Raw genomic sequence first — 27,208 nt, forward strand, 5'->3', positions numbered from 1 at the left:
AGGTGCATTTTGTTGAAGTCAGGTGCGCAGGTGGAAAAATAATTGTATTAGTTGTCGATTTGAGACAGGTGGTAGCTGGCCCACAAGTTTGCAGAGTTATAATTAAGATTATAATTGTTGACGTATGCAAAATTCACTGGATGGGTAGGTGGATAAGCCTACACCGCAAGTGACAGAAAGTTAAAGGCCACGACACACAAAGATTACGTTTATTAGAGGTTAATACATTCACTGCTAAGCAGGAGGAGAAGGTTTTAAGTGATATAATTACAATGTGTAGCAGATTGTGTCATAGAATTTTGAGGGGTAGGTATGTTGGCGGTGGGGACTTAGGGGTACGGGTAGGAAACGTTAGTGATTGAATGCATAGTGAAGTTTTAGTTTTGTAGGGCAAGAAGCCTAGGTTTTGTGATGGGCACCTGTTTCAATAAAGAAGCTTTTTTTAACACACAAGAAGGTCTCAGTGGTCTGTGATGTGCCCATTTCACCCAATTTATTACACATAAAACAAAACAATAATGTATATGTAATGAAACAAATTTCAGAAGGGTGTTAGAAATATCAAGCTGAATAGAGGGGACTGGATGTATTTGGCATTATTCTTTCTGCTTTTACCAGCACTAGAGTCCTCAAGTTTCCCAGTTCTATGCATGAGCAGCTCACCCAGTCCAGGTTTTATCTTTGCATCCTAAGAGATGTAGTACCAGTGGTGGCTCTCTCGCAATGGCGAAGGAGTGTCGCCCACCTGGCTAAGAGCCAGGAGCTGTCAAATAAAAGGACATTTAATTATCGTTTCATTTTACAGCTGCTGGCTCAGCCAGCGGCAAATGCAGGGAGGGGTGGGGCTGGGCCACAGGAGGGGGAAATGGGAGGGAGAGTGGAGCCAGTGCACCTCTAAGTACACATGTGTATTTGGCGGCCGTCTTAGGCCAGCCAAACACACATTCGCACTTAGGCTTCCCCAACCTAGCTGTGCACTCCCATGCTGTGTCTGAGCGGCAGACCAAGCCACTCAACCCAATCTTGGTGCTGCTCTCATGCTATGTTTAGCATGAGAGCAGTGCTATGATTGCTGGGGAGCCTGTCCTATATATATTATATTATATTATATTATATTATAAAATATTATATTATATATATATATATTATTATTATTATTATTTTTTTCATTTCCATCACTCCCCCACCCTCATCAACCCCACCCTTGAGATTTGTGGCAGTGGCCACTGTGTAGTTCAGAGTTTATAATGAGATCGAATGGGACAACAAATCCTAGAAGACAAAGAAAATACCTGGAGTGGATGAGCTACTTACACATGGCACTGGGAAACTTGAGGACTCTCCAGCACTGACTGTCTTTCCTTTAAAAGAAAAGTTTTAAAGGTTAATCAAAAAGCAGTTTGTGATCTGAAAAACATGGGTTTTAGGGTTGGGTGATTGGGTCTCCTAATGGGGATCCTGCCACAATAATTGTTTGCAGGATTATTCTTAATGAGGGGGCTTTACGCTGATTGGGATGTGCTTAGTGTGAGGTTCATAGCTGTAATAGTAGTGAAAATATTTAACATTGGCGCTGTAAGCCCAATGAGCCAGGCTGGAAAATAAAGTGCAGCAAAAGCACATTACAGTCTGAGAACTGCTGGAGGAAACTGTAGGTTGCATAAGCCATCTGGAAAACATTTAACTTTTTCTTGGTGGTAGCTGGTATCAGCCTAGATTAGTGGTTCTCAACCTGTGATCCGAGGACCCATGAGGGTTGACAGAGCCTATTCAGGGGGTCCGGACTGCATAGAACAGCAGTTCCTAACCTGGGGTCCGCAGCCCCCCAAGGACCCGTGACACATTCCCAGGAGGTCCGCAGTCCTGGACCAGCAGGAAGGCCCTTTCTGCAGCAGGGGCCTCTGACAGAAAAGATGTGTGTATTAATTTTTATTACTTCCTTTGTGCAGCAGTTTTTAAGGCACTGGAAAGCCATGTTCAGGCAAAAATAAAAGAGTCAAATTAACTCTGGTGATTAATGTATCTGCTAGAGAGTGATGGCTGTTTTGTCTAATGGCAGTTTTGACTCATCTAAGGTAGACAGATGGTTAATATGCCTTCTGCAAAGAATGTGTATCATGCAAAAAACTATATTTTATTTGCACATCACAGTGAGTTACTGCTTTTGTTACAGAGATTCTTTTGTTACTGAGAAGTTCATAAGTTACAGTGTTAATATAGCACAGTGAGCTATAAACTGCCTTCTCAGAGCTGCATGCAAACTACATGGCACAAATTAGAAAGTTATGTTTTTTTCCGGTCTTTCATTTTCCGTATGCTGCTAAAAAAGGTTTGATTGCGTAGAAGTATATTCGTATTAATAAACTCCACGCGAACTACTGTGTTATGTTCTGAATCCCAAGTTTGTGCTTCTCCAGAACAAGCACTCTTAGAAAATGCTTACCAGTGTAGATGACGTGAATCTTACACCTTGTAGTCCCAGTAAAGTGCTCCGACAACCTACACTGGTATGTGAAGTGCTATAAAACAAATTAATTACAAGTGGCAGAAGTCATGGAGCGGAGAGAGGCCCTTATGGGTTTACTTCCTTTCCCCACCACATATTTAAGTGAAAATGTTTTCTCAGATCTTTTTTTTTTTTTTTTGTCCTCATCTCACTAATCCGTGCCAATAAAGGAAGGATCCACTACTCGTTAGCCCCCAGGTGTATAACCCACAATATCAACGGGCCACTCCACCTGCCACTCTCTTCCGTGGATTCCCCCCGCATCCTTGGCAAGCCCTTACCGACTATCCGTCTGGTGCCAGAGCACGACAATACACGGAAAGAGGGACAAGGTATAATCATGGGACTTCATATCTGATACTAAACACCACCAATCAAGTGAAAATTTGACAAATGTTTTCCCATCCCACCCAGAAAGTGTCTCTTTTACTAATAGGCCCAGCTCTGTCCAAATTACACAATCAATCTACTGATCCTTGCCACTCCTGCGCTATGAGAGGTGATGAGCATACCCATTTATAGCAGATTTGCTGCCGGGCAATAAGCATCAACACAAACAAAAGATGTTGCTGTGATTGGGCTTTCAAATCACAAACCCCAAATAGGACCAAAAGAGGATTCAATGTTATTCCTTCACCAAATATCTTGTTTAAAACTTTCTGAATGGCTTCCCAGAAATTTCCCAACCTAGAGCAGTTCCAAAACATATGGATATCATCCGCATTTGGATCACCACATCGTGGACAGTTTTTCTGAGTTTTCCCGATGCGGGACATCCTAGCTGGAGTCCAATATACTCTATGCAAAGTAAACAGGTGGTTCCTCCTCATTGCCACTGATTTAACAGTGAACCAAAGATGCGAACATTAATTTTGCCACAAAGATATTATATCGATAGTTGGAAACACCTCCCCCCACTTCTGGAGCGGGAGTGGGGTATCCTCCTCAGCTGCCTCCAACAAAGCTTGATACCAAAACGTGATTTCCTTAAGTAAAAATCTCTGAGTTAATTCCTCCTCCCAGCTGGATCTACCAATTTCCCCTACTTGTAACAATTAAATCCAGCTAACCAACTGGTAATATTTAAATTTAGAAACAGAGCCCCCCGCTCGCTCCAAAAATGTGGTCCAAGGAATCAACTCAACATCCTCTATGATCTGTCCCCACAATAGTACCCCGCTCACTTTCAACTGGATAGATAACTTATCAAGAAGACATACCGGAGTGCCCGGTGAATCCCAAATTGGGGCTAATCCGGAGTAATAGGCTATCCCTAGTATGTTGTGGATCTGTACCCAAACCTTGCAAGCCTGCCGTGGAATCTTAAGTCTAACTTTTTTTTTAAAACCTTGGATGACCAAATTTATACAAAAAAAAAGTCGCCACTTCCTCAAAATGTGCTGTCAAAGCTTTCCACAGTGGAGTATACTCAGACTTTTTACTTAAAATAATTCTACTGTTCTTAAATTGAAAAGCCAGATAATACTTATAAAAATCTGGTGCTGCTATCCCCCCCATTCCTTCTTCTTACACAGCTTCTTCCAAGATATCCTTATTCCCTTATTTGCCCAAACAAACGTAGACAAGTCTCCCTGTAATATTGTAAACCACTTAGCCTTAAAGTCCAAAGGGATAGTGTTAAATAAAAATTTACATTTTGGCATAATTGTCATCTTCAAAATATTAGATCTACCTACTAAGGAGAGAGGGAGAGCCGCCCATGCTCTAAGAAGTTTCTTAGTCTCCAAATGCACTTTCTCAAAATTTACCCTTGCTACCTCACCCAGATCTTTCGTAATTGAACTCCTAGGTATCTGATCTCCTGTTTAACTAGCGGGGATTCATGCAGCATGTTCCAACACATAATCTCTGTCTTTTCAGCATTAACATTATACCCTGACATTCTCCCAAAACCTTCTATCACCGAGTTTATAAAGGGAAGTGAAAGAGCAAGATCTCTAGTATAAATCATCAAATCATCCGCATTCAATGCAACTTTCTTTTCCCATCCCTTACTCTGAAAGGAGAGAATTTCCCCATTATTTCTAAGCAATATCGCAAGAGGCTCAATATATAAATCAAATAATAAAGGGGACAAAGGACAGCCCTGACGTGTTACTCAAACAATGCCTACTTCCTGTGACAACACATCATTAATCAAAATTCTCGCTGTTGGTGACCTGTACAGCTCTTTAACTGCTCTACTAAAAGTACTCCCTAATCCAAATAACTCCATTGCAACCTGCAGAAATAACCAATTCACCTGATCAAATGCCTTGGCTGCGTGAAAAGTTATTACTGCCAGAGGGAGCTTCTCCTCTAAGGCTAGGTCCGCTGCAGCCAGCAAATCATGCACTAATTCCTGTAGCTGCCTACCTTTAATAAATCCCTTCTGATCTGGGTGTACCAGACCGGAGATGACTTTCCCCAACCTTTTAGATAACAAGCTTGTGTAGATCTTATAATCTGAATTAAGTAGCGAAATAGGCCGGTAAGAAGAATATTGTGTTGGATTCCTACAGGGTTTCAGGATCAAACAAATTACAGCTTCAGCCCAAGATCTCGGTGCATGCGCCCCTTCCAGAAGCATATGGTTAAACAATTTCAGTAAAACCGGGATTAATTCTTCCCTTAGTAACAAGTACAGCTCGTTCCGGAGGTTATCCGGCCCAGATGCCTTCCCTTTCTTCAATCCCTTAAAAACTTCGATTAGTTCCATCTCACTTAACTCTGTTTCTAATAAATGTTGCGCTGACTTCTCCAAGACAGGCAATCTAATGTCAGTCAGAAAATCCCTAATCCGCTCCTCAGAATTCCGAAGCTCATCCGTATACAAAGTTTGAAAGAAGGAAACAAAAGCAGCTTCTATTTCTGTCCTCTCTACACAGATCTGCCCAGTAACCTCTGACCTTATTGAAGAAATTTATTTCTTTGAGCGATCTGACTTTGTTTTCAAAGCTAATAATTTACTGCATCCTTCTCCGTATTCATAATGTGCATACTGACTAGTTTCCCAATTCTTCATATCCTGCTTTTCTAAGAAACACTCCAAGTCCAGACGTGCTTTTTCATATCGCCGCTCAAATATCTCTAGTTGGCCCTTATTCTCCGTTTTCTGTGCACTCTGTATGGACTCCTGCAAAGTTGCTATTACGGTTTCAGTGTTACATAACTTCCCTCTTTCCTCGCTACGCCTATCTGCAGCCAAACTAATCAATCTGCCCCTTATGTAGGCTTTATATGCATCCCATATTATTTGCAAGCTGGCTGAACCCTGATTAGACTCAAAGAATGCTCTTGTGTCTTTTCTTAATGTCTCAATTACCAAGCCATCCAATAATAATGTACGACTTATTGAACACCAGAACCTAGGGACTTGTATCGTAAAAGAAAGATACAACTTCACAGCAGCATGATCTCAGAGGTGTGCCGGAGCATGAGCTACATAAGTAGCGTTCCCAAGCAGGCTATTTTGTAATAGAAAAAAATCTATTCTAGACTTGTGCCCATATTTCTTATTATGAAAGGTGAATCTGGGCCCTTCCCCCCCCTTCACCTGCCAAACATCCACAAGCCCAAAATCAATTATCGCCTGCTTGACCAATGACCTACTTCTAGGGGGATTAACTGTTGCCCAGGGGGTGGATTTGTCTGGATCCAGATTCAACAATATGTTAAAATCCCCTCCTAGCACAACCTGATACTTCGTTTGTAAAAGAAGGTTATAGAGTTCTGTAAACGGGGTAGAATCATCCATATTAGGGCCATAGTAACCTGCAATCGTAAGCCATAACCCAAAACAACATACCTCGACCACCACCCATCTACCCCTTGAATCTACCTGCACATCACCTACCCTTATCCCCCTGGCTTTTTTCTTTTTGAAAAGAATAGCAACACCTTTAACTGAGCACAATTGATTAATCACTATCCCATGGGAGATCCGCTGTGTATTTCTAAGCACATTGTCCCATTCATCTCGTGAGAGATGTGTCTCCTGTAAAATAATCACATCCTCTTCTGCCTGTCTGAGAAACTCCAGAATCTTCCTCCTTCTGCGCTCGACCCTTAACCCGTTAATGTTCCATGAAATTATTTTTAAGAGTAAACCCTCCTGCTTACCCATCTTCTCGAGAGGCTTCTTGGGCCCTTCCCTTGTTCAACTGTAACAGAGACCTCCTGAGGACTTTTATATTTTTATACTTTTTTCCCCTCATGCTCCCACACCTAAAACAACACACTCCCCATACCACACAACCCCCCCCCCCCCCCACACCCATAATCCGCCCTTCTTCCAGCGGGACAACCAAAGTTACCCCATACAGCACTCCATACGCCGGAGTATGTCCAATTATAACAATATTGTAACATTATTGGGACACCTTCATCTGTTCTATTAGAGCCCTAACCTCCTCTGGATCTCTTATGTTGTGGGTTTCATTCTGCCACATAATCCGTAGGGCCGCTGGGAACCTCAACTGCACTTTTGCACCCAAAGACCGGAGCTCTTGCATAAGTTTCCCCAGCTCCCACTGTCTGTCCAAGGTCACTCTAGAGATATCTGACCGTTTTCTAAAGGAAAAGTCACCTTTAACAAAATTTCCCACCTTCAAGGCCTCGGACAAGATCTCCTCTTTTATTGAATAAGTGGCAAAGTTCACTAGGATTCTTCTGGGGGATTTCCTACCCGCGTTCTTCTTGAAGGGATCTCGAATATTGTTTCTTCTCATATTGTTCTCCAGAAACTCTATTTTATCCTGTAGGCTCTTCTCCCCACGTTTAAGCTGTGAGATATCTTGAGTATTGGCCAACACCCGGCCATCTTGCTCTTCCACGGCCTCCTCCAACCTACCAACCCGATCTGTCAATTGGTTAATCTTGGTCTCCAAGACCATACAAGCTTCCTGTATTTTATTTTGGTTACTCTCAGAAATCTAAAACTTTGCCCGAATCTCCTTCGTAAGGGAAACCAAAAGTTCATAAACAGTCACATTGCTAGGCTCTGAAGGGGCTTAGGTACTGGGCTCGAAAGGAGGGGCTTGTAGGAGCGAGGAATCCTCCCTACTCCCCAAAAAGCATCTCTTTATTTGAAGTATCTGGGACATCTGAGCATCATGACTCTCCAGGGACTCCTGTTCTGATGCCTCCGAGTCCCCTAAGGTCAGTTGCGACTCCATAGGTAAAGGAGAGATCTCACTCGCCTCCTCCACCCCTGGCTGAAAATATTTAGCTATTGATCCTAGAGTAACACTCCCACCCCCCCCCACCCCCCCACCCAATGTCACCGGTACCTTCTGTGTAATTCTCAGACTCTCCCAGACTTCCCTTTATCCAAGATTGGCCCCTCCTTTTGGTTAAGCATGTATTATCCGCAATTGTAATGTTTTCCGACCCCCTAGAGCCGGGCTTACCTTTTTGCGTTGCCCCTAGTTTGGTAGTGCCTACCTGGGGACCTTTCAAATAGTGCTTAACCGGTGGCATTAATGCTGCTACAGATGCCTCTTCTCCCTGCTTCTCTATCTCCGTTAAACCGGCCCCAGGAAATTTTAATGGGCCTCCGAGGCTGCACCGGGAGGTGTAGCGTCTTCCCCGACGCACACCCCTCACGGCCTCACTCCACACCCCTGAGGTTGAGTGAGACCTCCGACGTGTCTCTCCCAGTGCACCTTTAACTGCCGCTACAGCGGCTCCAGTGTAAATAAGGGCCAGAATTTCCAGCAATCCTTCGCAGCGGCTTGCATTCCCTGCTGCTGCACAGAAAAAAGAGAAAGCGCGAAACAGAACAGAATCCAAGAAAAACGAAGCGGGGCTCGCGTCGGAGCTGCCGGCATCCGACCCGGCGCTGATTCAGCGCCCCCGGCAAGCCCCTCCTCCTTCGTCAGCGTCGGCGTCGCTCAGCCCTCTGGCTCTGTACGGAGCACTCCCGGCTCAGTGCTTAACTGGCCGCCATGTTCCCCCCACTCATGGCAATGTTGTCCAGGCTCAGCTCTTTTGTACTTAAAAAATAAAAGCAGGAATCGCTTGGGAAATGTAGAATCTGACATGAGGATTTAACTTTCCTAAATACAACCAAACATTGAAAAGTTAGTTGCCAAGATGCAGCGCCAACCTTCCCATTAAAATGTTTCTGTTTTTGCATATTTTATCAATATAAAATATTCATATATTTAGTTATTCGAGTCTTTGTTTGGTTTGTACGTGTGTGTGTATATTTTCTGAATTAAATTAATTAATGTTTGAAATGTAAATCGTACAAATTGCTTGGGGGTCCCTGGCTTCCAGTAATGATTCAGTGGGGGTCCTCAGGATTCAAAAGGTTGAGAACCACTGGTTTAGAAAATTAAATAATATTAAAAGTTTAGTAAAGTGTACATAAAGAAGAAAAATGTAAAATGTTAAATTGTACACCGTTCTATAAATTTGAAGTAAATTGAAATTGGAGGCTAAAAATTAATTTAGTATTCTCAGATTGATTAGTGAGACCAGTGAAGTGATTCAAACATAATATAATATGAACAATGAGTGGCCTCAACTGAATTTAGAAAACTTCTAATCGTCCCATTAAAGTTAAAATTTTGGGTTTTTTGTATTTGTGAATGAAAAGAAAAACAAAATCATGTGCATTTGTTTGAGGAATGCTCGTTTCTATATTTTTTTAGTATTGTTTTGCAGTTCAAAACACTGAACATACTTAGTGTGGTGTCTCCGGCTTCCAGAAATGACTCAGTAGGGTTCCTATTGATCACAATAATTATTCAGTAGGGTTTCCCTGGTGTCTCTAGTAATGATTAAATGGGGGTCCACAGAAGACAAAGGTTCAAGATTCACTGATCTAGGTGATTGTCCCACAATCTCTGATCTGTTGGTGTCTTGTGATGGTGTTTTGCTCGCTTTGACACAAACTCGGAATATCATAGAATGTTATCACATCAGCCCCAGCATCGTTGTAAATGCAGCAGTAAGAAGTAGACTTGGCGCTGCTGCGGCAAGGAATGAATATCTGCTCTCAGTTATTAACTTCCTCTTTCTGTGCATTGTAGCCCTGCTAGGTGGCACGCATTGCATGACAATATCCATGTCTTATAAGATCAAAAGAACTGTGCTAATCTAACACCAGAAGCGCGCAAGAAAATGATCAAAATTTGTTGCTCTTACACAAGATCCATGCAAGAAAATTATCAAAATGTGTTACTCTTACGCAAGTCTCAGCGCAGTTGGCTCACCTGAATATATATGGCATTACTCAAAGACTTGGATACTACAGAACCTAGCTGACAGTACACATATGGCTGCAGTTGGCATCCTGTTTCATCATGGTGCCCCTTCAGTTCGAGAGAATGTAATTTTCCCAAGCCAAGATGATGAAAGCGTGCAGTGCTTAATTTGTAACAGAACGAGGGTCAGTGCCAAAAGTTCTGCTCAGATGCCCGCGGCCAGGGCTATTCAGTCAGTGCAGGTTCCTGCGTTCTCCCTTTCTGGGAGCTTAGCTGCCTTTCTATCTCTTTTGTTCTCCCTTGTGTGTTTTTTACTCTTTTGCTTGCGGTCAAAGACTGATCAGGAAGAATAAGTGCTGTTCCCCAAAAATGAGTGCGGGTGGCCTTCACTGGCAACCAGTGGCTCAATTTAAACACTGGAGATGTGTTCATTCATTACTTCCTGTTTGAGCCTCGCATAGACCTTATTTAACTAGGCCAAGCCAGATCCTCTATATTTGGCAACTGTGTCTCTTTTTCAGGCTCCTCCCCTGTTGTAGCATTTTGCACATTGCTCCCCTTGGTGTGCACATTTAGGGGCAGATTTAAGAACCCCTTGTGCCATCTAACGACACATTAGTCTTATATTTTTATGCTAACGTGGCGTTAGATTGCCATAAACGCCGCACTATATTTACAAAGGGGTGCAATGCATGCATTGCACCCCTTTGTAACCCTTTGCGCTACTTCATGAATGCGCAATGCATAATGTATGCAAAAGGGGCGTTGCCCCATTGGGGGGGTGGGGGTGAAAAAATGGTGCAAAGAAATCTAAGAGATTTCTTTGCATCATTTTTTTCAACACTTTTAAAGCCTGCTCAGAGCAAGCATTAAAAGGAGGCACACCATTATTCATAATGGGCCTCAAAGGGCTTTGCAGGATTAGTGTCAAATTTTTTGACGCTAATCCTGCAAAGCTCCAAACTAGCAACAAAAATGTTGACGCTAGTTCCCTAACTACGGCTGTGGTGCACCCTATCTTAGATACGGTTCACACATGGTAGCGTAAGAGGCCCAAAAAAAGTAGCACTGCATTGGGTGCAGCGCCACCTTTCTTAAATCTGGTGCTTACTGTTTTGGTCACTTCTTTTGTTTATCTTGCTTCTTGCGTTCAGTTAGCTAGTTTTATTACCACTGCATCTCCTCTGGGTCCATTATTGAAGTATTCAGTGATCACTGTTGGAAATTTGAACTTTCCGCAGGGTCACTCTTTATTTTTTTGCCTTTTTGTGGAACCTTCTTTTTGCAGGCTATAGAACACCCTGCTAACCAGTGGTAAAGTGCTTTTGCTTTTCCTTTTAATATGGAAAAATTGGTATACAACTAATTTGGTTATTGAATTGGCTTATAATTCCCTAGTATATGGTGCCAATGTACCAAGGGCATGTAAATTAAATGCTAAAGTGAACTGCAAGACTCATTGTGCCATCCACTTTATGGGACTGTAAAGCATGCCTCCAGGTCTGCCATTGTAGCTTGGCTATTTTAAAACTTTAAATTACACCTTTTGATGGGCCCAAACCTTCCTTTTACATATAAGTCACCACTACGTAGGCCTTATTGCCCTTAAGGCAGGATGCATGGTATTTAAAGGAAAGACATGCAGATGTTTAACGCCATTGGTGCATGCGTTGGCCACTGTCTGACGCACGGCCACCCTCCCTGGTGCGGGTCATGACCAGTGGCCGATGCCAGGAAGGGGGTTTAAAAATCCTCCAGTGCGTTGCACCAGAGGATTTTTCTTTTTTATTTAAGACTCCCTCGGGAGACATGGAAGAGCTTCTGTGTCTCCCCATAACCCCCATAATCCCCACCCACCGTGCTAATATCACACTTTGTTTTCCCCACCGGAGCAGGAAGCAGCAGGTAAGGCCACTTTCTGCTCTGGTGGGGGAAATGGGCCCAAAATGCCTCCCCACCTTTCAAGAAAGCCTCATTTGAAAGGGGAGATTCTGCCCTTTCAAACAAGGCCTTCCTGAAATGGTTTCCTGGCCGTGGATCACATTTGCGCTTTGATCCTCGGCCAGGAAACACCACTAGACACCAGGGATTATACTTGGGGGGGAGGGGTCAGCCCCTCTGAAAATATTCCCCAACACCCCCGCATGGGGTCATATTTTTTTTAAAAATACATACATTTACCCCCGTGGGGGGGGGGGGGGGGGGGCGATCAGGTGTTAAAAAAAAAATACACATTAAAAAAAATAAAAAATTAAACTGACAGGGGTTTGGCCCTGAGCAGGGCAATTTTTTTCAATAGATGTATGGTTTCCCTGGGGGTCACGATCGCCCACCAGGGAAACCACACAGCTATAAAAAAAAAAATATATATATATATAGAGAGAGAGTGACCGCAACCACTTTTGTCAATGGGCGATCGGCCCCTAGGGAAACCACACTCAAATATAAAAGTGATCTCTTTACATATACATAAGGAGCGAGAGAGAGAGACACTCTCTCCATATTTGCCAACAGTTGTCTCGCAGTGCAGGTTTTCAAAGCAATACACATACTCCAACCAACGCTTTTCAACCGTAGTTTTTAGGCAGCAATAAAAAAGTCAACCTAACTCTTGTGATTATGTTTCTGCTAGAAAAGGATCGGACCTTTGTCTAGTGGCAGTTTTGATGCCATAAAGTAGTGCAGAAGGTTTATATGCCTGCTGCAAAGATCAACTCTGTATTTTATATGAATAGCTGAGTGGATTAGTAAATCCAGCCATTACCTGTGCTATAATTCGAATGAAATGTATATGCAAGGGGGGCTATGGAGAGATGAAGGGCACTTTTGCTGGGTAGAAGTGAGGGAATCAGAGAAAGAGGTCATAGGAGTGGGAGTACCAAAAACGATTGGCGGACTGGGCGCCACAGGCGCTAAAGACTGCGATGATGGGTATGTGAGAAGGTGAAGTAATAGTGTGTTTTTTTTGTTTATTTCAGTGTCTTCAGAGAATCTGCTGATTGAGGAAAGAAGTGGAGGTACAGTGACTGATCTTTACTGTTGCACATATCACACACCCACCAGCAATTTTATGACTGTCTACGTAGGCTAGTGTTTTAGAGGGACAGTTTAGCCTGTAGCAGAGATGGCGTCTCGTTGGATGACTGCTGCTCAAGCCCTAGCTCGGGTTATGGAGGACAGCTCTGATGTAGGATCAGAGACTGAGACAGCAGATACTGAGACAGCATCTGAGGGATAGGACAATGGAGCAGACTCTGGGAGTGATTTTTTAGTTGAGGTGTCACACTCAACAACTCCTCTTCCAGTGATTCTGAGGGAGGTGATGAGGACAGTCGTGGTGTCCCTTCGCAGCACAGTCTGTGCAACGGGACAATATTGGGTTAGCCCAACCCAGAGAGCAGGTGCATGCGGAGGCAATCACAGAGAGAGTGCTCTCTTGGGAGCTACCCAATATCGTTCAGCCCCAAATTCCACTGCCCAAATCATATTGTGGAGACATCAAAAGTATGTATCACAAAACAACCTGGTTTTGTGAGGCAGGCACCTGCAATTTGGTTCCGGGACTCGCCGGCCATATAGGGAAACCTACCAAACCTAGATATTTCTGGAAACTAGACACCTCAGGGAGTCCGCGGAGGTGTGGTTTCCCCAAAGTTTTCTTACCCAGAATACCCTTCAAAGGTGAAATCTTGAATAAAACTCTATTTGTTTCTTGTATTTCTGTCACACAAACTACAGGACTATGCTGAGATCCACAAAATTCCTTCCACCCAGTGCTTCCCCACCTGTCCTGATAAAAACGCTACACCACTTGAGTGCCTGTGCCTAGCGCCTGCGTCAGGAATGGATCACCCCAGGGTCAACAGTTGTCCTCATGTAAGGACTAAGATTGACTGTTGTGTGATCCATTCCTGCAACAGGCACTAGGCCTACCCACACAAGTACCATTTGTATCGGGAGACTTGGGGGAATGCTGGGTGGAAGGATGTTTGTGGCTCCCCTCAGATTCCAGAACTTTGCAGCACCGTAATTTGAGGAAAGAGTGTTTTTAGCCCAATTTTGAGGTTTGCAAAGGATTCTGGGTGACAGAACCCAGTGAGAGCCCCACATGTCACCCCAATCTGGATTTCCCTTGGTGTCTACTTTCCATAAATATATAGGTTTGGTAGGTTTCCCCAGGTGCCGGCTGAGCTAGAGGCCAAAATTTACAACTAGGCACTTTGCAGAAAACACATCCGTTTTCATTAGAAAAATGTGATGTGTCCACGTTGTGTTTTGGGGCATTTCCTGTCGCTAGCACTAGACCTACCTACACAAATGAGGTATTATTTCAATCGGGAGACTTGGGCGAATGCTGGGTGGAAGGAAGTTTGTGGCTCCCCTCAGATTCGGGAACTTTGCAGCACCGAAACTTGAGGAACGAGTGTTTTTTAGCCCAATTTTGAAGTTTGCAAAGGATTCTGGGTGACAAAACCCAGTAAGAGCCCCACAAGGTACCCCATCCTGGATTCCCCTGGGTGTCTACTTTCCATAAATGTATAGGTTTGGTAAGTTTTCCTAGGTGCCGGCTGAGCTACAGCCCAAAATCCACAGCTAGGCACTTTGCAAAAAACACATCATTTTTCAATGGAAAAATGTGATGTGTCCATGTTGCGTTTTGGGGCGTTTCCTGTCGCAGGCACAAGGCCTATCCACACAAGTGAGGTACAATTTTTATCGGGAGACTTGGGGGAACACAGAATAGACAAAGTGTTATTGCTGATTGTCTTTCTCTACATTTTTACCTTCCAAATGTAAGACAGTGTGTAAGATAGAAGTCATCTTGAGAAATGCCCTTTAATTCACATGTTAGTATGGGGATCCCCTAATTCAGAGATGTGCAAATAATCACTGCTCCTAAACTCCTTATCTTGTGCCTATTTTGGAAATACATAGATTTCCTGGATACTTATTTTTCACTCTTTATATTTTACTAAATTAATTTCTGTATACCCGGTATACAATGAAAACCCATTGCAAGGTGCAGCTCATTTTTTGGCTCTGGGTAGCTTGGGTTTTTGACAAACCTACAAGACCTATATATCACCTCAACCAGGAGGGTACAGCACACATAACAGTATATTGCTTTAAAAAATCTATCATAGTTGGAAAAACTCACAGAAGAAAACATGGTCAGAAAGAGCTGTTTTTTTTCAACTTCATTTCAATATTTTTTTATTTCAATTGTTACTTTCTTGAGGAAAATCTTGAAGGATCTACACAAATGACCCCTTGAAGATTTTAAAATGTTGTCTTCTTTTCAGAAATGTTTAGCTGTCTGGGATCCACAATTGGTTTCACACCTATTTCTGTCACTAACTGGAAGGAGGCTGAAAGCCCAAAAAATAGTAGAAATGGGGTGTGTCCCAGTAAGATGCCAAAACTGTGTTGAATAATTTGATTTATTGATTCAAGTCTGTCTGTTCCTGAAAGCTAGGAAGATGGTGATTTTTAGCATTTAAACCTTTTGGTGATGCATTTGCAGGGAAAAAAACTGATGCTTTTTTCTGCAGCACGTTTTTCCCATTTCTCCCAACAAAAGTTTTTGCTGTATTTTGACTAATTTCCTTGTCTCCTCCATGGGAACCCACAAACTCTGGGTACCTTTACAATCCTCAGAATGTTGGAAAAAAAGGATGCAATTTGGCATGGATAGGTTATGTGGACAAAAGGTTATGGGGGTCCTAAGCGCAAACTACCCAAAATAGACAAAAAAAGGCTCAGCACTGGGGGGGGGGACCCAGCAGCAGCTAAGGAGTTAATGTTAAACATGTCCTGTCAGTGAAAAAAGCACTAAGGCCCTCATTACGACCCTGGTGGTTGGTGTTAAAGCGGCAGTAATACCGCCAACAGGCCGGTAGTAAACAAAATGGGATCACAACCACAGCGGAAACCGCCAAAACAGACAGACACTTTAACACTCCGACCGCCACAACGGTAGCAACAAACACCACGTCGGTCACTGCCAACAGCCAGGCGGAGGACAATGTACTGTCCACCACATCACAACCCGCCTATCCGCCAGCTTTTCCGTGACAGTACCAACATCATCAAAAGCACGGCGGAAACAGGACTTGGAAGGAAAACCACTCACCTCTCACCACTCAACGAAGAACCAAGGCGCTATGGAGCCCGAGCCACAGGTCCCGCCCATGCTGGTCTACCTCCTCATCTACCAGGAATACGGAATGCGGCGGCGACGACGACCACGGTGAGTGCTGCACCTACCACATAGGGGAGGGAGGGAGGAAAAAGAGAGTGACACACACGCAAAACGCAACAACCCCACCCCCACCCCCACTCCCACCCTCACCCACAACACCATACACACAAACACATGCATCAACATTACATTTACACCCCGTAACCCCCTGGAAGTACGCAAGGACAAAAGGAATTGAGTTAAATCAGTGATATTTTAGAAATAGGCAGATGTACGTAACAATCTGAGAAACAGTATTGACAAAAATATACAATTTTCACATAAGGATGTACATTGTCCTTGCAAAATGTCCGTGGGCCACTGTGCCAAAAATCATTGGCCAAGCCCACACTTGACTCCTGCCTCAATATGGAGAGAACACTGCAGGGGCATCAGGTTGTAAACACACAGGCACCTCAGGGGGACGGGGAGGAGGGGGCATCTCAGCCGGAAGATGGAATAACGCCACTGCTCCTCGAGGGGGCTCCATGCCCACAGCAATGTCCTGGTGAGTGCAAAGCCACAGTCTCTCAAGTCACTCTAGTGGGTGGTTTACCCACTGCCTGGTCCTGGGGAGTGCAAAGCCAAGCATTGGGTGAGTGGATGCCTTTCCCCACTGGTTCTGGAGGGGGTCTTGTGCCCAGTGAAGAAACACTTGAGGTGTGGCAGTTCACATTCCCTCACCTGGGTGTCTGAGGCACGAGATTTGCACGGAACAGGTGGCATGATAGTCCTTGGAGGCAGGGCTAGACTCCATCCTGCGGCGGCTAAGGCTGCAAACTGGTGGTAGTGCTGGTGCTGGTGGGGGTGCTGCCAGTGGTGGTGGTAGGCTCCAGCCCTTCTCCTGCAGCCTCGGATGGCTGCCCACTGGGGCTGCTGCTGCTGGTAGTGTTCCTACTGTCAGCGGGGCAGGTGGTGGTGCTTGCGGCGGTGCTGGCAGAGGTGCATATGGCGGTGCTGGCCGTGGTGCAGGTGCCGGTGCTGCCAGTGGTGGAGGGAGGCTCCAGCACTTCTCCTGCAGCCTCGGACGGCTGCCCACTGGGGCTGCCGTTGCTGACAGCCGTGGTGATAGCGGCGGTGCAGGTGGTGGTGCTTGCGGAGGTGATTGTGACGGGACCTTGGCTGTGGCAGCTGGAGTTTTTGAGGAGGCCTTGATGGGTGGTTCGTGCTCCTGCCCTTTCTGCATGCTGGCCCCTTCTTCACCTTTGCAGGTGGTGGAATGCTTTTGTCCTTTGCAGGGGTTGGTGGCACACCGGCTGGGCTGACGGGTGTCCCCTTTGAGCCTCTGTGAGTTGCAGGTACCACTGCTGACGGCGACTTGGTGGCTAAGGTGCTGGCCTGGGTTCTGGACACCCTGGTCCGAGGGGAAGGACTGGGGGAGGAGGAGGGTGGAGGGAAGAGGTCAATGTTTGCCAGGAAAAGCTTCTTAGACACACTGGGGCGGGAAGAAGGAGAGGTTTTGGGAGTGGAGGAAAAGGGAGTGGCTGCAGGAGGTGTCTGTCTGCTGAGTTTGGGTGCAGGTGCATGGGCTGGATGCTGTTGTGAGTTGGACGGCTGTTGGGTGGGTGGGTGCTTGCGTTTGTGTACTTTGGGAGGAGGGGTTACAGACACACTGGGAGAGGACACAGGGGACGTGTGCATGGTTGTGGGGGTGGTGACTGCTCGGGAGGGGTGTGTTGTGATGGCCGTGCCGGTGATGGAGGTAGTGTATGAGGATGTAGTGCACACAGGTGTTAGTGGAGACGCTACTGGGAGGCAGGTGGACGAAGAGGAGGAGTGGGACACAGTGGAGGCAGTGGATGTTGGTGTGTCTGCATGGGTATGGTGCTTGTGTGAGTGCCTGTGAGATGAAGTGTGGTGCTTGTGTTTGACAGAGCCACTTTTGTGTGTTGATTTGGGTGAATGCTGGTCTGAAGGTGTGCTTGGGATAGGCTGGGGTTGAGGGGAATGGGACTAAGTAGAGGAAGTTGGAGGGGGGAGGCTAGACACAGGGACAATGGCTACCATCACTGCGGAGGCCAGAGCCTGAAATGCTCTTTGTTGGGCCGCCACGCCAGAGTGAATGCCCTCCAGGTATGCATTTGTTTGTTGCAAATGCCTCTCGACACCCTGGATGGCATTCAGTATAGCTGACTGCCCAACAGTGAGGGATCTCGGGAGGTCAATAGCCTCCTCACTGAGGGCAGCAGGGCTGACTGGGGAAGGGCCTGAGGTGCCTGGGGCGAAGGGGGTGTCCACCTCCTGGGTGAGAGGGCACAGGAAACACACTGAGGGGCTGCTGGGAGGGCGGTGCCGGTAGGGGGGTGGCGGCTGTACCTGTTGTTGGGGTGGGCACAGAGGTGTCCGCCAGGGAGCTTCCATCGGAGGAGGAGTCACTGTCTGTGGTCTCCCCTCCTGTCTCTGTCGTGGTGCTCCCCTCGCCCTCCATCCCACTGGTGCCCTCACCCTCAGTGGATTTGGCCTCCAGGCCCATGTGGGATGCAGCTCCCTCCGTCGCCAGAGCCTCTGCTCCTCCGCCAGATGATGCTAATCCACGCAAGGACAGGGTGACAAAACAGAAAGGGGGGGAGGGACAGAGGATACACTTGGTCAATGCCAGCAACACCACCACCGTTGGCGTACACAACACACAGGGAGCAGCCTTATGCACTAGGCCATGCACTACCAGTTACTAAGATAGTCATCAGCCCATAGGGTACAATGCCTAACGCCATTAGCTGCACACCTGAAACCCACAGGACCCTGCCCAGTAGAAGATGCCCACTAACACTATTGAGGTAGGAGTGCTTCGGAGCCTTCCCAACAAGGGACCTACCCTGCCATCTTCGGCCTGGCCTAGGGGCACCCATAGCCCACATCCCCCACCCAGGTAACTCTTAACGCGCGCAAAGTCTGGATTCAGAATCTGTACTCACCCCCTTGTGGCTGCTGTGATGTCCTCAAGCGCACATCCAACTCCGGATAGGCCACCGCCAGGGTGCGGAACATCAGGGGGGTCATGGTGCCGTGTGTACCCCTTCCTCGTTGAAAGGCCAGCCCCAGCTAGGCCTCCGCCGTCTTCTTTGCCCAGCAGCGCAGGTCCTCCCACCGTTTGCACCAGGGTCCACACCTCCTTGGCGATGGCACACCAAGTACCCTTTTTTTGATGGGTGCTGACCTGCATGGAAAAGACAGCAGAAAAAGGAATTAGTAAACCGTCTGGACCATCAGACTCCTGGCCCACCAGATCCCTCCCATCCCCTGACGCACATACATTGACCACCTTACATGCTGCACTCTGGCCAGGACGCCTCTGCCCCCCCCAACATGTGTCTTACACACTCAGCACTCCATAAATTCATGGCCCACGCATCATGCTCACAGTGTACCTGTTTGTCTGGAGGACCGTAGAGTAACGTGTACTAGGGTAGGACCCTATCCACCAGTTTCTCCAACTCCTCCGCCAGTGAGGAATGCCAGGACAAGGGCAGAGGAACGTTACAATGAGGCACAGGGGCGTACACTGAGGAATATTGAAAGGACCTTCGGCCTCCTGAAAGCCAGGTTCCGGTGCCTCCATCTGACAGGTGGATCCCTGTACTACTCACCCAAGAAGGTGTGCCAGATCATCGTTGCATGTTGCACATCTTGGCCTTGAGACGCCAGGTGCCTTTTCTGTAGGAGGATGTGCCTGGAGATGGTCTTGTGGCAGCGGTGGAGCCTGTGGACAGTGAGGAAGAGGAGGCAGAGGAAGAAGATGTTGACAACAGAAGCAATATAATTCAGCAGTACTTCCAGTGACACACAGGTAAGACACTGTAACTTCATTTTACTTTTCAGTTTTCTGTTGGACATTGTACATGGCAGCCTGTTTCCCTATGTCTATGGCCACTTACTGTACACTTTGGCATCTCTATTTTCAGATCTCTGTGGCCCACTCTGGCTCCTGCCCACCAAAGGTCATTCCAAAGTATATTTAACTGTACATTTGACTTGCAATGCTTTGATAATGTTAAACTAATACATATTTGAATCATTTGACAGACTACAGAGTAGTATTTGTTCCAAGGGTGTTTATTTTCGTGCTCATAAGTAGAGGGGAATTTGCAACGGGCTTGGCTGATGGTGGAGGAAAGTCTCCAGGTATCACAGGTGCATTATCCAATGGGGCATAGGAAGGGGAGTTATGGCAGTTCAAGGTGGACAGGGTGACAGAGTGGGACAGACGGGTGACAATCAGGAGAGTCTTATTTCGTGGCAGGGGTCTTTGCAATGTTCTCTGGCTTCTGCCTGGATCGCAGGGACTGTTTACGGGGTGGTTCTCCTTCTGCAGGGGGTGGGGTGCTGGTGGCCTGTTGTTCTTTTGGCGGTGCCTCCTGTCCACTAACTCCGGCGGGGGTGGAAGGCTGTTCACCGGATTGGCTAGTGTCAGGGGCCCATTGTTGTGCCACTGCCTCCCTCATGGTCTTGCCCATGTCAGCCAGCACCCCTGCAGTGGTGACCAGGATGGTGTAGATGTGTTTGAGGTCCTCCCTGATCCCCAGGTACGGTCCCTCCTGATGCCGCTGGGTCTCCTGCATCTTGGCCAGTATCTGGCCGATCGTCTCCTGGGAATGGTGGTATACTCCTAGGATGTTGGCGAGTGCCTCATGGAGCGTGGGTTCCCTGGGCCTGTCCTCCCCCATCGCACAGCATTCCTCCCAGCTTCCCTGTTGTCCTGTACCTCTGTCCCCTGAACCGTGTGCCCACTGCCACTGACCCCAGGTCCCTCATCGTCCTGTGTTTGTGGGGTTGCCTGGGGTCCCTGTAGTGGTGGACACACTGCTGATTGACGTGTCCTGGGGACATTGGCATAGGTCCGCTGGGTGGGTGCTGTGCTGGTGTTTCCTGAGGGGGGAGGCTCTGTGGTGGGTTGGGACTGTGGCAGGGGAACCTACTGTCCAGAGGTCCCGGACGGGCCAGGTTGGTCATCCTGATACAGGCGTGCAGAGCTGCTGATGTCACTGTGGGCCTCTTCGTGGGGGGGGGAGGACTGGGTGTGGCTGACACCTCCTCTCCGGTGACGTTGAGTAGGGGTCCTGTGGGGATGCAGATGTAGTGTTAGTGTAACTGCGTGTGCCATCTTGTGCATGGGTGTGTTTCCCTGTATGATTGTGATTTCCCTGTCATCCTGGCCGTGTGTGAGTGGTGATTTTGTGGGCTGGGTGAGTCTCTCTACTGGGCATGCTGTGGTGATGGGTGTCCATGCAGGTCTGTGATGGGGGTCCATGCATTGGTGTTACATGCAGGGCTTGGTATTGGGATGAGTGGGTTGTGATGGTGGGGTATGGTGAGGTGGTGGAGTGATGGGGTGAGGGTAGGGGTAGGAGTTTGTGATAGCATGCAGGTATGGTGTGGGGTATAAAGTAGCAAAGATTGGACATACCAGAGTCCAGTCCTCCTGCTACTCCTGCGAGGCCCTCAGGATGCATTATTGCCAAGACTTGCTCCTCCCATGTTGTTAGTTGTGGGGGAGGAGGTAAGGGTCCACTGCCAGTCCTCTGTACGGCTACCGGGTGTCTTGCAACCACGAAACGCACCTTCCCCCGTAGGTAGTTCCACCTCTTCCTGATGTCATCCCTTGTTCTTGGATGCTGTCCCATGGCGTTGACCCTGTCCACGATCCTCCGCCATAGCTCCATCTTCCTTGCAATGGATGACTGCTGCACCTGTGATCCGAATAGCTGTGGCTCTACCCGGATGATTTCCTCCACCATGACCCTTAGCTCCTCCTCTGAAAACCTGGGGTGTCTTTGGGGTGCCATGGATGTGGTGTGAGTGGTATGTGTGAGGGTGTGTGGGGTGCTGTGTTGGGGTGTGTGGTGTGAGGTGCGTGGATGGTGTATGGGTGATCGTGTTCTGTGGCTCAGATAGAGTGGGTGCTCCTGGCTTGTGTTTGTCTCTCTTGGCAATCTTTTTTTTCGTTGAAAGGGTTGTGGGTAATGTGGGTGTGTGTTTTATAGTGGTGTGAGTGTGTGGGTGTGGTGTGTGTATGGTTGTCAGGTGTGTGTAGTTTGAATTGTCCAATCTGATGGTGTTTTGTAAATGTGTGTGTATTTTGAGTGCGGCGGTTTGTACCGCCAATGGTTTATTACGGTTTAAAGACCGCCGCAGTGATTCGTGGGTCGTGATACTATGGGCGTATTCCTGTTGGCGCAACGGTGTGGGTTTTGCTACCGCCAATTTATCACTGACCTTTGGGCTGGCGGACTTGTGTGGGTGTCTGTATATTGGCAGATTTCTCAGTGTGGGTCATAATACCCATAGTGGAATATCGCCGTGGTCATGGTATGTTGGCGGCCGTCAGCACGGCGGTAGGCGGCATTTACGGCCAGGGTTGTAATGAGGGCCTGAATGTTGTGTTCACTGCAGCAAGGCTGACTGTTTAATAAAAAAGAATTGGGTTAACGTATTATGTTTAATAAATATTCTCTCCACGTGGAAAACAGCTAAAAAATTCATTATTAACTTTTAATTCTTTATTACAAGCCCAATTCACTAGTGCAGTCTGATTTGTAATTCAGCAAAGAAATGTCAAATGAAGGCCACCAATGATGCATACCCTCCCCATGAATGCCCATCGTGGTCATGGAAAACAGTGCAGTGTACATCCAAATGTAAAGAATATGTGAAGGAAGTGGGATAAAGAAAGAAGGTGCAAAAGAAGAGAACCAAGTAGGAAAAAGAAAAGGCAGGAGACATTCACTGTCTCCTGACAATTGTCTTCACCCCTGTCTCAGTGACTGTCAGGGACAGTATGTCAGCTGTCTGGGTAAGTTCACTCCAGTTAACTCTAAGTGCCACAGTCGTCCATCACCACAATCTGCTCCTGTACACAGTTCCATGGCATCCTCTCTCTGCAGCCTACACTGACTGCCCCTATTCATCTCCTGTCTACAAGCCTCACTGACAAATTTTGTAATTCCTAGAGGATTCAGTTGGGTCAACATGATGTACAAATGGTCCCCATACATGCTCAAATTTCTGCAATAGGTCTTGTAACTTGTAAATACTTCTCTCATAGGTACCCAGTGGTATATTTACAAGCCCCCTGGCACAGGGCAGCATAGGAAGTGACTTTGATGCGCTGGTCTGCCCCATTGGGAAAGGGCAGAAATGCACGGTATCTACAAGATACAGTGCATTTCTGTCCTTTCCTCCTGCGCTGGTGCACAAATTGCTGCCTATTGCCAATGCAGACACCCTTGCACTAATGTGCAAGGGTGTCTGCGTTGTCATCAGGATTGTTTTTCTGCAGGAAGGGACACCTTCCTGCACAAAAAGAATCCAGAGAGGTGTTTTCCTCCTTTTACATGTGCTGCAGAATTCAGTACACAGGGAAAGAGGAAACAACAAGGAAAAATAAAGATATTACTCTTTGTTGCGCCTGCCCTGGGGAGATGTACAGTTTGGACGCATTCCCATGTTTGCAGATGCCTGTAAATCTGGGAATGCGGATAAAAAACCCATCAGTGTTGTGTTGGAGCACCCACCGCAAAGCCTATGGTACGCCTCCCTGATGCTGTATTAGGTGATGTGTTGCCTTAAACCACATCTACAAGGCCATGAAAAGTGAGGCACCGGCGGCGCACAGGGCTTGTAAATAAGCCCCCAAGTCTGAACAATGCTGATGACCACAAAAGAGCACCCATGTGGAGTGAGCCATCCATACCAAGTAGTCTGTGGTCTTCTTTCCATGTCGTCCACATTACCATCAGTGGTGGCGGGCAGCCACACAAGCCCAAGGGCTTTGGTATTTTGAGAATGAGTAAGTTGGGGGAAACCCCCACCAGCGTCCCCTCGATGTGAACCCACTGCGGCCATTCATCTTCATCCACCATGAAATATTGCAGTTGCGAGAGGTGGTGCGCTATGTAGTACTTGTGAATATCTGGCAAGCAAAGTCCCCCAGACCTAGTGTCCAGGTATAACTGTGCAGGTTTGAGGCATGGCTTTCTCCCAACACATACAAAGTGTTTTATTCATTTGATGATTTCCCAAAGTAGGTCTTTGGGGAGCGGGAGCAGGCTGAACAAGTAGTTAAACCGGGGACCCAGGACCATTTTTATGCACTGCACTCATCCCTGGAGTGAAATCTGTAAGGCTGACAACGGAGGAAATCATTGTCAGTTCTTTTACAACCACAATAGTAAATTATCCATTGCCATGTTGTCCAACCCTTTATTGACCATGATCCCGAAGTATTTCAGCTTTGTAGTCTTCCATTTGAACTTGCAAGCAGTAGGCAGGCGAGGGAGCAGTTGGTGATCGGGAGAGCTTCGCTCTTCCCCAGCTTAATCCTATATCCAGAAATAGCAGATTAGAATTAAGCTGATTAAATAGAAGGCCTTTATTAAGGACATAAACTCTAGGACCGATGTCTGAGGGTCGGAGACAATGAATATCATCAGTGTATATGAAGAGCTTAATCTCTCCTGCCGCCGAGGTAATTACCTGAATTCACTCACGTTGTCGGATAGCAGCCGCTAGTGGTTCCAACACCAGGAGAAATAGACATGGGGAGAGTTTTCCCCAATGTATGGTAAATGCCCAAGACATGAATCTCTCACAGTGGACTTTTGCAGTGGGGTTATTATATAGCCAACGGACCTTGGCCAGAAATCCCAGGCCTCTCCTGCATCTCGTCAGGTGTGTCTGCCCTGCCACTGTAGCTTGCGTTGATCCTCCTTCTCACCCAATCCCTCTTTAATTTGTCAGTTTCCAGGCGTAAAATGTGGATTTCCTACAGTAAGGCAATGTCAGGAGATTTAGGTGGTCATTACAACCCTGGCGGACGGTGTAAAAGGTGCGGTAATACCGCAAACAGGCCGGCGGATAAAAAAAGGGAATTATGACCCTGGCGGAAACCTCCAACAAAGACAGCCACCTTAACACACCGCCTGCCACGGCGGTACAGACAAGCAGCGCGGCGGTTACCGCCAACAGACAGGCGGAAGACAATGTACCGCCCACACTATTACAACCCGCCAATCCGCCACCTTTTCTGGGGCAGATTCACTGTGGATAAAAACACGGCGGAAACAGTTTCTGCAATGGGAAAACGCTCACCTGAACACATCCCACGAGGACTCCATGGACCCGGAACTCCAAATACTCCCTGCTCTTGTCTTTCTGCTCCTTTACGGCCAACAGCTACGTAGGCGCAGAAGATACCGGTGAGTACTGCACCTACAACACGGGGGAGGGGGAGGCAAAAGTCAGGGGGACACCCACCAAACACCCCCACCCCCACCCTCGCATTAGACAACATACACACCAATGCAGTCATAAAAATCACATTAACAACCCACAATCCCCCCGGAAGAATGCAAAGACAATGCAAAATTCAGCCAAACATTGTAATGTGCCAATATACATGTCATACAAAAATATACATATATATATATCTCAAAATCACTCTTATTTACACATACAATCCGAGAAGTAGTGCAGATATGTACACAACAGTCCAAAAAAGCATGGGCGAGGCCCACAATAGATACCTGACCAAAATCCGAGAGAACACTGCCGGGGCATTAGATAGAAACACTACAGGCACCTCAGGGGGAAGGGAAGGGGGGCACCTCAGCCACATAAATGCGGATCCAGATCCACAACGGGGCTCCATGCCGATTGATGTATCCTGGGGAGTGCAAAGCCACAGTCTCTCAAGTCTCTACAGTGGGTGAGTTGCCCACTGTGCCATCCTGGGGAGTGCAAAGCCACAGTCTCTCAATTCTCTACAGTGGGTGAGTTGCCCACTGTGCCATCCTGGGGAGTGCAAAGCCACAGTCTCTCAAGTCTCTACAGTGGGTGAGTTGCCCACTGTGCCATCCTGGGGAGTGCAAAGCCACAGTCTCTCAAGTCTCTACAGTGGGTGGTTTGCCCACTGCTTTATACTGGGGAGTGCAAAGCCACAGTGTCTCAAGTAGATGCAGGTCTCCACTGGTTCTGGAGGGGGACTGGTGCCCAGACTGGATGAGTCTCCCTGTGAAAGTTCCTGTCCTGTCACTGTCCCAGCTGCACATGGGATAAGGATGCCTGATGTGGAGGTCCATTCATTCCTACACGGTGCATGGCCTGTTCAGTGGTGCTTTGCCATGGTGGTCTTTGCCCTGTTCAGCGGTGCTTTGCCATGGCAGTCTTTGCCCTGTTCAGCGGTGCTTTGCCATGGCGGTCTTTGCCCTGTTCAGCGGTGCTTTGCCATGGCGGTGTTTGCCCTGTTCAGCGGTGCTTTGACATGGCGGTTCTGGACTGTTCAGCGGTGCTTTGCCATGGCGGTCTTTGCCCTGTTCAGCGGTGCTTTGCCATGGCGATCTTTGTCCTGTTCAGCGGTGCTTTGCCATGGCGGTCTTTGCCCTGTTCAGCGGTGCTTTGCCATGGCGATCTTTGTCCTGTTCAGCGGTGCTTTGACATGGTGGTTCTGGACTGTTCAGCGGTGCTTTGCCATGGCGGTTCTGGACTGTTCAGCTGTGCTCTGCCATGGTGGTCTTTGCCCTGTTCAGCGGTGCTTTGCCATGGCGGTCTTTGCCCTGTTCAGCGGTGCTTTGCCATGGCGGTTCTGGACTGTTCAGCGGTGCTTTGCCATGGCGGTCTTTGCCCTGTTCAGCGGTGCTTTGCCATGGCGATCTTTGTCCTGTTCAGCGGTGCTTTGCCATGGCGATCTTTGCCCTGTTCAGCGGTGCTTTGCCATTGCGGTCTTTGCCCTGTTCAGCGGTGCTTTCACATGGCGGTTCTGATACTGACATTGGTGTGTGGCATGACGATCTCCACACTGGGCATTGGTGTGTGGCATGATGATCTCCACACTGGACATTGGTGTGTGGCATGACGATCTCCACACTGGACATTGTTGTGTGACATGACGATTTCCACACTGGACATTGGTGTGTGGCATGACGATCTCCACACTGGACATTGGTGTGTGGCATGACGTTCCATCATTGGCCAGCGGGGCTGTGGCATCCTGTCCCCTCCTGGGCTGTGACTCCGGCGGTGGTTTCTGGACCAGTAACGATACTTGGGCCCTCCTGGGCCGTGACTCCGGCAGTGGTCTCCTGACCAGTAACGATACTTGTGCCCTCCTGGGCTGTGACTCAGGCGGTGGTTTCTGGACCAGTAACGATACTTGGGCCCTCCTGGGCTGTGACTCCGGCGGTGGTTTCTGAACCAGTAACGATACTTGGGCCCTCCTGGGCTGTGACTCCGGCGGTGGTCTCCTGACCAGTA

The sequence above is a fragment of the Pleurodeles waltl genome, chromosome 1_2 (assembly GCF_031143425.1).
Source record: "Pleurodeles waltl isolate 20211129_DDA chromosome 1_2, aPleWal1.hap1.20221129, whole genome shotgun sequence".
NCBI lineage: Eukaryota > Metazoa > Chordata > Amphibia > Caudata > Salamandridae > Pleurodeles > Pleurodeles waltl.